Source organism: Bidens hawaiensis, unplaced genomic scaffold, assembly GCF_021521415.1.
Source record: "Bidens hawaiensis isolate Kalapana, Puna unplaced genomic scaffold, B.hawaiensis_p1.1 tig00005588_1, whole genome shotgun sequence".
NCBI lineage: Eukaryota > Viridiplantae > Streptophyta > Magnoliopsida > Asterales > Asteraceae > Bidens > Bidens hawaiensis.
In genome coordinates, this window is record NW_027491362.1 from 160501 (window position 1) to 170277 (window position 9777).

General features: G+C 32.3%; 1 pseudogene; it reads left to right on the forward strand.

Moving 5' to 3' along the window:
* The first annotated feature begins 408 nt into the window (after positions 1 to 408).
* LOC143630175 (auxin-responsive protein SAUR78 pseudogene) lies at positions 409 to 1208 on the forward strand (annotated as a pseudogene).
* The last annotated feature ends 8569 nt before the right edge of the window (positions 1209 to 9777 follow it).

Sequence of the window (9777 nt, forward strand, 5' to 3'; positions counted from 1 at the left end):
ATAGGTACTAATCTAAATAGAAGCTATCTAAAACTAGAAAAATGAGAACTAGATTTAAAATGAAAAGCAAAATAGGTCTTTTCCCTCTTTTGTATCCCTAATATTTATAATTTTAATCACACCAACTTTTACATTTTCAACCATATTTAACTTTCTAACTACAAGAATTGAACAAACCGGTTAAAAACAAGGGTTAGAACCGAATCGGTATCTAGTCAAAGAAGTCAAAGTCGGTTCTTGGAGAAACCGGTTTCTAATCAAGGGGGTTCTAAACATCCCAAATCTTATAAGGTTTCCATTGGTTTCATACTAATTCCTATACAATCTGAATCAGCTCCTAGCTAATTCGGTTCAGTTAATCATTTTTTTTAATCTCACCTTTCTTTTAAAGAAATTATATTATATTTTCTTGTATATATCTTTTATACATGTCCCATCACTTTCCAGCCTCAAGACTATTTTATATAAGAAGCCAGCTTCCATTCCATTCTCTATTTCCCACATTATCTCCAAACCCAAAACCTCTAAATCATTTTACATTACACACAACAAAACCAATGGCAAAAGGCGGAAAGCTAACAAAGATCAAGTCCGTGCTTAAGAAATGGCATTCGTTTAGCAACGGCAAGCCGGCTGACCGTGCAAATGCACCCACTTCTGATGAAGACATTAGCCATTCTCATGCTGTCTATGTTGGCAAGTCAAGGCGCCGTTATCTTATTAGCTCGCATGTCGCCCAACACCCGCTGTTCCAGGAGCTTGTGGAACGGTCTAGTGTTGGCGATTCCATTGAGTGCGAGGTTGTTTTGTTTGAACATTTATTGTGGATGATTGAAAATGCAGATGATCCTCAACCTGATGCTTTACATGAGCTTGTGGATTTTTACGCTTGCTAATGGTTTTTTTTTTTCTATATTAATTCTTGTATTTTGTTCTTGAATTCATGCTCTCTCGGCCATTGATTTCTTTCTTGGATAACAAGCAATCCAATAACTTGTATTTTTATCTTTTTGATTTGATAGAGTGATCAATATCTTCAATCTAGATTAATTTTTGTGGTGCTCACGTCTTTGGCTTCATTCCATAAAAAGATTCAGAATATATAAATTAAAGACCTCAAGTGATTTTTATGCTCCTCAAGTCTTTCATCATTCATGTCTTCAAATTATTTTTATCAGTACAAAAGTATATTAATGAGACTGAAGGTGTTCTCGTCCATCCCGACGCCCTTCACAAATTTCGGCCCGTTTGTTACCATTTTATCTATCGGGAGAAAATTTTGTTGGAGGGAATTGGGATGAACGGGAACATCGTCCCACTCCATCGATACGGGTCATATTTAGATCCCGTCCTGACTCACATTGTGTAGCCTAAATGACCTCAACACACTAGGGGTGTGCAAGAAACCGAAAAAACCAATCCGGAATCGAAAAACCGAAAAACCCAAACCGAAAAAACCGAACCGAAACAAAAACCGACGGTTTGGTTTTAATTTTTTGTAAAAAACGAACTAACGGTTCGGTTTTGGTTTTGCATATAATAAAAAACCGAAAAAACCGAACCGAACCGAATTCCTAAATTTTTGTTCTTTTATATATTATATTAAGTAATTTATAAAAATTTAATAAACATGTAACTCAATATATTTTTGGTAAAATGTTTAATAGTCAATTATTTACAATTAACAAAATTATTTATACCTATATTAATTAGTTTTTGAAAACTTTCTTTTGATCTAAAATTTTCAAGATGAAATGGCAAAAACCGAAAAAACCGAAACCGAACCAAAACCAAAATGAAAACCGAAAAAACCGAAACCGAACGGTTTCAAATACTCCAAAAACCGAATTTTTGGTTTTCGGTTCGGTTTTAACCAAAAACCGCACCGAACCGCACCACGCACACCCTTACAACACACGATATTTTAATTTAGAGTTAATGGCTATTTTCGTTCCTGTGGTTTACTACTTTCGCCACTTTAGTCCAAAATTTTTAATTTTGTCAATTTAGTCCTCATAGTTTTAAATATTAGCCAATTACGTCCCATCCGTCTAACGGCATCCAGCTATGCCGTTAGTTTAAGGGTATTTTTGTCTTTCTCCTTTTAATTTTGAGTTAATGGTCATTTTAGTCCCTGTGGTTTGATATCTTTGCCAATTCAGTCCAAAGTTTAAAATTTTGTCAATTTAATGTTCAGTTTAATTCAGTTTTTTTTGTTTTTTATGTTTTTTGTTTATAACCCTGAAGAGCATAATTCAAGCCCAAAACCATCGAGCAACCTCAAATAATGGTATGCATTTACTCTGTTGACAACAGTAATCATACCCCCCCTTATATTTAGTTTCTAGACATTTCCTAAAATCTTCTCCATGGTGGAATTCAATGGTAAAGTGGTCAAGGTAATTCCCTGAAACCGAATTATACAGAAAAAACTAAAAATTGTTTTGTTGATTAATGTATAATAGTTGATTACGACCCAGATTTTCGTTATGATATGTTAATCTCTAAACCCTAAATATTATGCATTCATCAAAGAAACGATTTTTAGTTTTTTCCGTACAATTCGGTTTCACAGAATTACTTTGACCACTTTACCATTGAATTCCACCATGGGGGAGAGTTTAGGAACCGTCTAGAAACTAAATATGAGAGGAGGGGGTATGATTACTGTTGTCGACAGAGTAAATGCAGACTTGTTTTGGGCTTGGATAATGCTCTCTAGGGTTATAGAAAAAAAACTGACTTAAATTGACAAAATTTCAAACTTTGGACTGAATTGGCAAAAGTATCAAACCACAGGGACGAAAATGACCAATAACTCAAAATAAAAAGGAGAAAGACAAAAATACCCTTGAACTAACGGCATAGCTGGATGCCGTTAGACGGATAGGACGTAATTGGCTAATATTTAAAACTATGAGGACTAAATTGACAAAAATACAAATTTTGGACTGAAGTGGCGAAAGTAGCAAACCACAGGGACGAAAATGGCTATTAACTCTTTAATTTAATCATAGTATTCTTTTACTAAGGTTTATATTACAACAATAAATAAGGGTTGACTAGACGTATTCTATTGGACCTTCCTACAAAACATTAACTTAAGCAAGCATTTTTTTGTTTAATCATGATTATGTATATTTATTTATCAAGATTATAATGTATATTACAATAATTAAAAGGGGTTAGACTAAACATATCTCCTTTGGCCTTCCTAAATTTCAACTGTGCGCGTCCTTAAAAACAACAAATTAAGGTAATTTTTTTCACGCTTTAGTTAGTGTGCGAAAAAAAAAGTAGTATTATTCTTGTGACAAATTAAAAGAGGAGTATAACAAGTATGGGAAGGAAAAACTCGAGAATTCCTTAAGTTTTAAACTTGAAAAAACCCGACCTACAAATTCTATTTATTTATTTTTATATTTATTATGTGTATGCTATATTTACTAGAAACCTTTTTAAGACGAATCGAATAATGAAACAGGTGTAATGAACTGTAACATTACACTGAACCAGTTATCTTTATAGTTCCAAAAGGTTAAAGCCTCGTGACCTTTAAATGTATTGACTTGAAACGGTCATGACTTTTAAATAAGATGAACCAAGACGCTTAGTATGTGGTCATAAGCATGTGGTTGGTTCGCAAATGGACAACTCTAGTCGATGGAAGGGTTTCGACAAGGCAACTATTAACATAACGTACAGTGTTCAAATATTAATTTTGCGATTTTATATCATCTCGTTCATATTGTGACAAGAAAACTTAATACTCTAGACATGATTACTTATTTGATATAGCTTTTACACGAAAAAAGGTTGCGGCTTTTCATTAAAAAAAAACAAATGATGGCTTCCTAGCTAGGAAATTATTTAGAGATGTATTGATTTCTAGTTAAAACGTATGTGTAATTAGTATCGTTTAGCGAAAGATATCTAGTATGTGTTGGAGTCATTATCACAAACCGTTTGATTGAATGCGACAACAGTGACGAAAAGTCGAGTTGGTAATCGGTAGGGAAGAAAAGAAGATAATTAAATTGTGAAGGTGGGCAAATGATTGGGTTGGGTGGATGCTTTGTGTTTAATTAATCAACGTTTATGTACCAAACAGCAGAAGCAGACCCCTTCTTTTATATTTTATAACTTTAGTTAATTTATTTAAACAAATATATATGAAACCCAGCATGGAAGAAATCAAAATTAAAATAATATAATCATGAAGAAACGCGTTTTTGTCTGTGATTTCTTTTATTAGGTGTGGTTTTGTTTTTAAGGCCTTTTTTTCTTTAACGTCCAACGAATAAATAAAAGCTCGCATCATATTCATACAAGATTCACTTTATTATAAACCATAAATTGACTTGTAAAATGTGCAGTAATAAAATTTGATTTAATGAATATCATGTCATGAAAAACTCATTTGGTGTAGTGATAAATACTTACAAAATTAGAAAGTGAAAAAGAAACCTACCTAATTGGATAACCAAATTTAAAGAGGGATGAAGAAACCAAACGTGAAATGGATGTGCCATTGATACAATTAGGTAGGGGAACCGAATCGAACGAAGTCTTGTTAATGTCCGTTTATTTAGCATTAAACAAGTTCACGAATGGTTTATGCAGAGCCGTCTTAACATTCGTGAAAGTGAACTAAAATGTTGAGCCATTTTTTGAAAAATTCATTTAATTTACACCCTCTTCCTTTTCCCGGGTTTGGGACCGGCAATAAACTAATAAATTTAGGTTTCGTTTGGTATGAGGTCATGGAATGAACAAATGAATGGAATGAACGTGGCAATGAGATGGACAAACGAATGAAATGAATTATTACCATTCAATGAGATATTTGGTTACTACATGAGAATGAAATGAATCATTACCTTGTGTTGTTTGGTAGGCAGAAAAAAATAAAAAAATAAATTAAAATGTTGGTAAGTGGCGCTCTTGGTGGGAGGTAGGTGGCATTCTTAGCATTAGTTGGCGGAGGCGGGCGGCGGTGATGAGGGACGGGTGCGACGGTTGATGGCGGTTGAGAGTGGTTGGCGGTGGTGAGCAGCTGGCACTGATGGCGGTGGGTGGGGGCGGTGGTTGGTGGTGGTGGTGGTTGTTTTTAGTGGTGGTGGTGGGTGTTGAAGGTGGTGAGAGTGTTGTGGAGGTAATGTAGGGTGAAAAAGGAAATGGAATGAAAAAAAACCATCAGGTATGAATGGAATGAAATTGGAGTGTTTTTTGAGGAATGGAATGAACTAAATAATAGGTTATTCAATTCTTTTAATCAACCAAACACATTTTTCTCCATTCCATCACAATGGAACATTCCATTCCGCCATTTATTTATGCATACCAAACGTATCCTTATAGTTGGCGAAGTTAAAATTATTTTTGTTTCTTTAACATTTTAGATTGACTCGATTCAAACTTTCGAATTGTATTTGACATTATAAAAAATCTAACTATAAATAATCTAATATTCTAACCATCAGTCGCCATTAGTTTTTGTCCTTATTTTTATTTAATTTTTCTACTATAGGTACATAATACAAGGATAAATCATTAATGACATAAGTCTCACTTTTAACTTGTGACCCATCAACAAGTTCTTAATTAAAAAACCCCTAGTTTTAAAATATGTACATAACCCATATAAAATTGGGGGCCTAGAAATACTGGATGCCCAAAGCCATTATCTTATTGGCTGGCCCATGGGCCGGGCCTAGGTTCATGAATGTTAACCAAAAATAAAATCTTGTTCGTCTTCAGTCGTTAAGGAATTGAACTTATTAACGAATGCAAATAAACATGTACTATTTAAGAAAATATAAGGGGGGGGGGGGGGGGGGGCATTTTAGTTAAAGCAAAAGTTTAAAATACAAACCATTAATGAAGCGAATCGAACATAATCAATAAAACTACAGATTTAAGTGTTATGTTGGTTATTACAAATAAAATATTATAAAAATATAAAATAAACCTTTAACTAACGAACATAAACAAACGTACATAAGTAAACGCATTACCGCACGTTCACGAACACAACCTTTGTTCATGTCCGTTCGTTTAATTAAACGAATAAAATTTTTTGTTCATGTTCATTCTTAAACGAACGATCGTAAACAAACTTCCTACCAAACAATTTGCAAACTGTTCACTAAATATTCAATTCGTTCACGGCTATACAATTAGATAATTAAGCTTACAATCTAGGTTATTTAATATTAGGCTTAAAACAAAAACAAAAAACAAACTAAAACACATACAAAAAGATTGCATCCGATTTGACTAAAATGTACTTTGATTCAACTTTCAAGATAGACGTGTTCAACCATATGCCATTCCTTTATTCAATCACACTAATTAACTCATCCGTAAAGGTTTTTATTTTTAATATATATAATAAAAAAGTGTCGATTATAAAACTATGCGTAGTGGAAGGCTACAAAATATGATGAATTTTTGACACGCGGTGCCACAAATCAGAGTGACGATTTTCATTTTAGAGGTGTAGTGGTATTGTAGTTCAAAAATCACCTTCACCTATAGTTGACCGTCAAGTCAGCATTTTCATCACACAAGCCGATGACAGGTTCATGTCCCCCCCCCCACCCCCAACCCACTTATCATCTGGGGTGCGGTGTTCTTGCCCCTTATCGCCCAATACGCATTGTCTAATGCATAATCAAAAACAATAAGAATTACACAAACATATATATCAATTTTATTAGATCAGACGAGATTATATACTACATAATTATTTAAGTTTGTGTGGTGGTAAAATGTTACTCTTTAAACCTTCATCCGTTTCTCTCTTGTTATTATGTTACACGGGTTCGAAACCTGCTTCTTCTTTTTTTTATTACGTTATTTTCTTTCTTTTTACTTAGTTATGGTCTTATAATTGGGAAAAAAAAACCTTTACTCATTGATTAGATATACCGGACTTCACCAAAACCAAACCATCCTAAAAGACTAGTCTTTTGTTTATTTTGTATTCTTTTATACTTGAATAGCTGATTCTCATATTAGAATCTTGTGTTCTATAAATATCAATCTAAAATTTGTGATTTAGTTTTGTTAAAACTTGATAATGTGGGCTAATGGGAGGACTACATAAAACAAAATTGCCAGCATTTAAGTCATCTTCTTCATCAAAGAATACCCCAAATATGGCTGAATTGGAAGACCTTCCATCGATTCCTCTTAGCGGAAACCAATTTCATCATATTATCCTAATCAAAGAGATGATATTAGACGAGCCTATTTGAATAGAGGTTCATGTCAACCACAATGTCATGATTTTCCACAATGATTGTTTACTAAGAAATTAAGGCGTTTTGCTCCCGAATGGTTCATTGAATTTCATGATTGGTTCGTATAGTGTAAGAACGGATAAGGCATATTGCTTGGTTTGCTACTATTAGAGAATATTGTAGGATATATTATTAGAGTGTGATTATTATACTATTATCATAGTTAGGAGATTGTATTTGATTATGTTTTCTTGTATTTATCTTATTATACTCTTATATATAGTTGATCAATAATACATTACATCTTACGTGGTTTTCATTATTCTATAGTTATGTTTTAAGGAAAACGGTCAACAAAATGCATTTGTGAGTTGTGAACGAAGGATATCAAGGTTGGGAAAAAAAGTAGAATTGTTGGTCATGTATGTTTTCTTGTTATCTTTCTTATGATATGGTATCGTATTATGTACTACATCTTGACCGACCTACCTAGAAATTTTAACCATCAGTTGTGAGAAATTTGAAAACCGAAAAAGTGTGAGCTGATTTAAAAATTTTTTTGGATCTGGATCTGCCATTGAATACCCTTCCCCTTTCACACACACCATACACACACTTGAAGCACATCAAATAGGAAGTAAAATTTAGTGTGAAGTGTACGAAGTAAATCTTTAAAAACAAATCAGTGACGAAGATAAAGGTTATGACAATTTCATAATTAACTGATAAATAAAAAGAAAAAAGGTACAATTTTGACTTTTTATGTACTTCAACCATTAAACATCGTTGACGTTTATATTTTTTAATTCAAAAAAATTATATTAAAAAGGAAAATTGGATTTTATTGGTCCTAACTATTGTCTTTTGGTCATTGTCGGTCTCAACTAACGAATTGGTAACTGATGGTCCCAACTTTTAATGTATTTGTTCCTAACGGTCCGCGGCTAACAAAATCTTAACACCGTTAGTTTCGGGTCGTCGGAAAAAAGTTTTTGGCCGGAAAAGTCAATTTTTTCCCGGAAAACACCATCTAAACACCGCCACCACCAATTGACTCACCGCCAACCAACCACCATCACTTAAGCACCATCAACTGATTCCGACAATGGTTCTAGGGTTCCGGCGACCTCAATAATTGGGTCTTTTACTATAAAAAGTTTCCTAAATGTACGATACAAAGTTACCATGATGTTTGGGACAAAATTGTTGAGTTTTCGGAAAAAAATGTATGTTTTCCGTCCAAAAATGTTTTTCCGGTGACCTAAAACTAACGACGTTAAAATTTTGTTAGTCGCGGAACATTAGGAACAAATACGTTAAAAGTTGGGACCGTCAGCAGCCAATTCGTTAGTTGAGACCGCTAGTGACCAAAAAACGATATTTGGGACCAATAAAAACCAATTTTCCTATTAAAAAGTAGAGCACTTTTTTCTATTTTAGTTGAATGAATATATTAAACACTAGGCTATTGACCCGTTTACGACACGGGTGAAAATTTATAAATCATGTAAAATTCGCAGTTAATATAAAATTATAAAATAGGTTGTCATATAATTGGGATGGGTACGTGATATTTAGTTGTTAATAATACCGGTAAAAAAATTGATTATCAAACATAACTTTCAACGAAATTAACATCCTTTATACAATTATTCGATAGATAATCCAAAGTTTAAAATGAAAAATTCATTAACTACTAAATATTTCCTTATAAACCACATTTGTAGTTTTGTTTGTAACTTTACCGTCTTTGTCTAATATAAACATTTTAACACCGTCTCTACTCTCCACTCGTGAAATTCCCTATGCAATTGTTTCTTTGGTATTTATCTTGACAACTGTTAAATATAAAAACAGAAGAATGGTTATATAAATACTGGTATAACCTATGAAATAATGTGTGAATACATGTACTTTATCCAAAAAGTAAATGAATAGAAAAAAATAACATGTGTTATTTGAGTTTGCACATATAGAACATTGTTTAGTAGTTTACGGTTCATTTTCTTCTCCAATGTCTAATCAATTAACATTAAATGATGTCATTGGACAAGTAACCACATAGTTAATTGTTATTAGAATAAAATAAGCAAAAAGTTTATTAAACTTAACATATTTTAAAAACAAATTATTGTCTATACTAACGTATATTAGATTTTGTAAAATATTAAAAAAAATGGTTATGTAATATTTTAATGTAATTATAAAGGTATTTGGTTGTTAAAAAGAAAACATATAAAAATAAAACGGAAATATACAAAATAACAATCTTAATTCTTATCATTTCAATTTGTAATCGTTTTGACATAATTTTTTGTTGTTAATATAAGTATACATTTTTAACATAGTAATATGCTAAAATGAGTATCTTTATTTTTGGGTGTATGTTCAATTTTGTAAAATACATAGCGCATAGAAAAAATATATTTACTTAAAATTAACATTTATAGGATATCTCATAACTTGATGTAAATATTATAATTGAATCCAACAAAATAATAAATAAAATATAAATATATGAAAACGTATT